Raw genomic sequence first — 6,017 nt, 5'->3', positions numbered from 1 at the left:
CCGCCAGGACCACTCGGCTCCCGACCTCATTACAGCCTTGGTCCAAACATGGGCAAAAGAGCTGAATTCCAGGAGGTGAGGTGAGAGTGACTGCCTTTGACATCAAGGCAGCATTTGACCGAGTGTGGCTTCAAGGAGCCCTAGTAAAACTGAAGTCAATGGGAATTATCCACTGGCTGGAGTCATACCTAGCACAAAGGAAGATGGTTGTGGTGATTGGAGGTCAATCATCACAGACCCAGGACATCGCTGCAGGAGTTCCTCAGGGCAGTGTCCTAGGCCCAACCATCTTCAGCTGCTTCATCAAGGTCAGAAGTGGGGATGTTCGCTGATGACTGCACAGTGTTCAGTGCCATTTGCAACTCCTCAGATAATGAAGCAGTCCATGCCCAAATGCAGCAAGACCTGGACGATGTTCAGGCTTGGGCTGATAAGTGGCAGGTAACATTCACGCCACACAAGTGTCAGGCAATGACTATCTCCAACAAGCGAGAGTCTAACCACCGCCCCATGACATTCAACGGCATTACCATCGCTGAATCCCTCACCATCAACATCCTGGGGGACACCATTGACCAGAAACTGAACTGGACCAGCCACATAAATACTGTAGCAACAAAAGCAGGTCAGAGGCTAGGTATTCTGCGGCGAGTGTCTCGCCTCCTGACTCCCCAAAGCCTTTCCACCATCTACAAGGCACAAGTAAGGAGTGTGATAAAATACTCTCCACTTGCCTGGATGAGTGCAGCTCTAACAACACTCAAGAAGCTCGACACCATCCAGGACAAAGCTGCCTGCTTGATTGGCAGCCCATCCACCACCTTAAACATTCACTCCCTCCACCACCGGCGTACCGTGGCTGCAGTGTGTACCATCTACAAGATGCACTGCTGCAACTTGCTAAGGCTTCTTTGGCAGCACATCTAAAATGCACGACCTCTACCACCTAGAAGGACAAGGGCAGCAGGCGCATGGGAACACCACCACCTCCAAGTTCTCCTCCAAGTCACACACCATCCTGACTTGGAAGTATATCGTCGTTCCTTCATCGTCGCTGGGTCAAAATCCTGGAACTCCCTCCCTAACAGCACTGTGGGAGTACCTTCACCACACGGACTGCAGCGCTTCAAGGCGGCGGCTCACCACCACCTTCTCAAGGGCAACTAGGGATGGGCAATAAATGCTGGTCTTGCCAGCGACGCCCACATCCCATAAATGGATAAATTAATTAATTAATTAAAAAATCGCCCATCAGTGATTGCAACAGACCAGTCAACAGCAGCCTTAGCGGTCACTAGGAAGGCATTTCTGCCAAAGCACAATGTTCAATTGTTGAAGAAATAATGGGGGGAGCGGCGGCAACATTCAACTGTCGGTAACCAGATGGGAGGACCGCCTCAAAAAATTTGATTAGCAACTTGCAAACAGACCTAAGCATTATCATTAATTTTTTAAATGAACCAGCATGAATATGGTGCCTTTTGCACCCTCAGAATGTCTCAAAATGTTTCATAGCTAACAAATTACTTTTGTAATGTAATCACTGTTGATTTGGATCCAAAACCAACAGCCAGCTTGCACACAGCAAAATCTTACAATCGGTAAAAAGCTCATCTGTTTTGGTGGTGTAGGTTGAGGGATAAATGTTGGGCAGGACACCAGGAGAACTCTCTGCTTTGCCATGAGATCTTCTATGTCCACCTGAACAAACCTCCAGGGCCTCGGTTTAATATCTCATCCACTGACAACACATCACTGCCTATACAGTAGATTATGGGCTGGAGCCTGAACTCAACCTCCTGCCGGAGAGGAGAGAGTGTTACCACTGAGCCAAGCTGACATATTAGAGCTGCGCTTGATAGAGTTTTTTGTTCTTTACTCCCTCTAATCATCCGGCTGCTACCTGGGATTGAGAAAATGTGATTTTTTTTTTTCCAAGCTGGAGTATTACCATAATTAGTGCTACATAGTTTCTGTACAAAGAAATGTGCCTGCCAGTAAATTAAGATATTACTGGGCATGAAAAGAAGAAAGACTTGTATTTCTATCGTGTCTTTCACGACCACCGGACGTCCCAAAGCGCTTTACAGCCAATGAAGTACTTTTTGAAGTGTAGTCACTGTTGTAATGTGGGAAACTTGGCAGCCGATTGTCGTACAGCAAGCTCCCACAAACAGCAATGTGATAATGACCGGATAATTTGTTTTTATTCAAATGATGTTGATTGAGGGATAAATATTAGCCAGGACAACAGGGAAAACTTACCGGCTCGTCTTCACAATATTGCCATGGGATCTTTCAAAGTTACCTGAAGGAGGGCAGCCAGGGCCTCACTTTAACATCTCATCTGATAACCTCCGACAGCACTCCCCTGGAGTGTAAGCCTAGATTTTTGTGCTCAAAGGTCTAGGAGTGCGACTTAGAGTCATAGATTTATACAGCACAGAAAGAGGCCCTTCGGCCCATCGTGTCCGCACCAGCTATCAAGTCCTGTCTATTCTAATCCCATTTTCCAGCACTTGGTCCGTAGCCTTGTATGCTATGGCATTTCAAGTGCTCATCTAAATGCTTCTTGAATGTTGTGAGGGTTCCTGCCTCTACCACCCTTTCAGGCAGTGAGTTCCAGATTCCAACCACCCTCTGGGTGAAAAACTTTTTCCTCAAATCCCCTCTAAACCACCTGCCCCTTACCTTGAAACTATGCCCCCTGGTTATTGACCCCTCTACTAAGGGGAAAAGTTCCTTTCTAGCTACCCTATCTATGCCCCTCATAATTTTGTACACCTCAATCAGGTCCCCCCTCAGCCTTCTCTGCTCTGAGGGAAACAACCCCAGCCTATCCAGTCTCTCCTCATAGCTGAAGCGCTCCAGCCCAGGTAACATCCTGGTGAATCTCCTCTGCACCCTCTCCAATGGAATCACATCCTTCCTATAGTGTGGCGACCAGAACTGCACACAGTATTCCAGCTGTGGCCTAACTAACGTTTTGTACAGCTCCATCATAACCTCCCTGCTCTTATATTCTATGCCTCAGCTAATGAAGGCAAGTATCCCATATGCCCTTTTAACCACCTTATCTACCTGTCCTGCTGCCTTCAGGGATCTATGTACATGCACACCAAGGTCCCTCTGATCCTCTGTCCTCCCTAGGATCCTACCATTCATTGTGTATTCCCTTGCCTTGTTAGTCCTCCCAAAATGCATCACCTCACACTTTTCAGGGTTAAATTCCATTTGCCACTGTTCTGCCCATCTGACTAACCCATCTATATCATCCTGTAGCCTGAGGCTTTCCTCCTCGCTATTTACCACTCCACCAATTTTCGTGTCATCTGCGAACTTACTGATCATATCTAAATCATTAATGTACACTACAAACAGCAAAGGACCCAGCACCGATCCCTGCGGTACACCACTGGACACAGGCTTCCAGTCACAAAAACAACCTTTGACCATCACCTTCTGCCTCCTGTCACTAAGCCAATTTTGGATCCAATGTGCTAAATTGCCCTGGATCCCATGGGCTCTTACCTTCCTGACCAGTCTCCCATGCAGGACTTTGTCAAAAGCCTTACTGAAGTCCATGTAGACTACATCAACTGCACTACCCTCATCCACACACCTAGTCACCCCCTCGAAAAATTCAATCAAATTGGTTAGACATGATCTCCCCCTGACAAAGCCATGCTGACTATCCTTGATTAATCCTTGCCTCTCCAAGTGGAGACTAATTCTGTCTCTCAGAATTTTTTCCAATAATTTCCCTACTACTGATGTTAGGCCCACTGGCCTGTAATTCCCTGGTTTATCCCCACTACCCTCCTTGAATAATGGTACTGCGTTAGCTGTCCTCCAGTCCTCTGGCACCTCCCCTGTGGCCAGAAAAGTTCTGAAAATTTGTGTCAGAGCCCCTGCAATCTCCTCCCTTGCCTCACACAGCAGCCTGGGATATATCTCATCTGGGCCTGGGGATTTATCCACTTTTAAGCCTGCTAAAACCGCTAGAACCTCCTCCCTCTCAATACTAATTTGTTCAAGTATATCACAATCGCCCTGCCTGATTTCTATGCCTACATCGTCCTTCTCCATAGTGAACACAGATGCAAAATATTCATTTAAAACCTCACCCACATCTTCCAGCTCTACACACAGATTGCCACTTTGGTCCCTAATGGGCCCTACTCTTTCCCTGGTTATCCTCTTGCCCTTAATATACTTATAAAACACCTTGGGATTTTCCTTTATTTTGCCCGCCAGTGTTTTTTCATGCCACCTCTTCGCTCTCCTAATTTCTTTTTTAAGTATCCCCCTGCACTTTCTCTCTTGAACTCACAAACCTTCTAACTCAGAGGCAAGGCATGCTACCAGCTGACAGGTAGCTAGCTGATTCAAATTGCCTTGTTATGCAAAGAGAAACAGAGCTAATTATGTGCATGAATGAATCTTATTCCACCAGTGCATACTGTACTGATTGACAGCCTGTCACCCACTAAAAACTGCTTGTTCTTTAATCATACTGTCCCCGCCATTTTACCTGAACTGTGTCATGGAGCTGGGAGCAGGAACTATGCTGAAAAGTCGGTCTGTGAGGCCTCGGGAAAGATATTACCAATGGTTATCTAATTGTCAGTTTGTCACTTTAAATAGAACTTGTAATAAGTCAGCTCCCAACGTTGCAGCTGTGTTTATTCGCATTTCTTGATGTACAGCACCATCTATTGGGATGATAGCAAAATACTGCGGATGCTGGAAATCCGAAATAACAACAGAAAACGCTGGAAAAACTCAGCAGGCTAAGGCAGCGTCCGTGGAGAGAGAGAAACAGAGCTAACGTTTCAGGTCGATGACCTTTCGTCAGAACTGGAAAAAAGCAGGAAATGGAACAGATCGTGAAGCAGGTTTAGGGGCTGGGAAAAGGGGGAGGGGATGAAAGAACAAAAGGGAAGGTCAGTGATAGGATAGAAAGCAGGAGAGAGTAAGAGACATTGAGAGACATTAAGTGATATTCAAGGTGAGAGGAGGTGGTAATGGGACAGGTTAAGGAATAAAGGATGGCTCTTAGATGAAGTGTGAATTGTGCTGGCAGAATGAAGGTCAGCTGCCATGTGGGAGGGGGGGAAAAAGCACAAACAAAAGTGTCAATAAAAAAATAAGAAATGTATATATATGTGATAGGGGCCGAGGTTATGATCTGAAATTGTTGAACTCTATGTTGAGTTCAGAGGGCTGGAGAGTGCCTAATCTATTGGCTTGGGTATAGTCTAGCGCAAAAGCAAAGTGCTATTACAGGGCTAGATTTTTCTCTGTAGCGACACCACCACTGGAGATACATCAGGATCCACTTTCACTCACTGGTGTGATTCACTGTGGCCCTATCCTTTCCTACCTCATTTTAATACTGTGAATGGGTTCCCAGCGCTGCGGGGAGCTCGATTCTGAAGAGGGAGGAAAGTCCAGTGCTGTGTTAATCTGGCTGCCACAGCTTAAAGGGAGCACGGCAGTTATTTAGAAAATTTCAGCAACAGCAACACAAATTGAACTAAAGGAAGCATGTCTGAGGGTGCTGTAACGGGGCAAAGAGTCCCGGAGTTTACAGACACCTCCAGGGAGGCTTTTTTGGTTAAAGAGGTGTAAGAGCGAGCAGTTAGTTGGCACAGAGGGCAGGAGAAAGAAAGACTTGCCTTTCTGCAGTGCCTTTCACCATCTCAGGACATCCCAAAGAGCTTTCCAGCCAATGAAGCACTTTTGAAGTGTAGTCACTGTTGTAATGTGGGAAACGCAGCAGCCAATTTGTGCACAGCAAGCTTTCACAAGCAGCAATGTGATAATAACCAGGTAATCTGTTTTTAGTGATGTTGATTGAAGGATAAATATTGGCCAGGAAGCCAGGGATAACTATCTTGCTCTTCTTCGAAATAGAGCCATGGGATCTTTTACATCCACCTGAGAGAGCAGACGGGGCCTCGGTTTAACGTCTCATCCAAAAGACGGCACTTCTGACAGTGTAGCACTCCCTC

This window comes from Somniosus microcephalus, chromosome 7 (assembly GCF_052327205.1).
Source record: "Somniosus microcephalus isolate GS21.2 chromosome 7, FLI_Smic_1.0, whole genome shotgun sequence".
Lineage (NCBI taxonomy): Eukaryota > Metazoa > Chordata > Chondrichthyes > Squaliformes > Somniosidae > Somniosus > Somniosus microcephalus.
Note: the sequence above shows the minus strand (reverse complement) of the source record.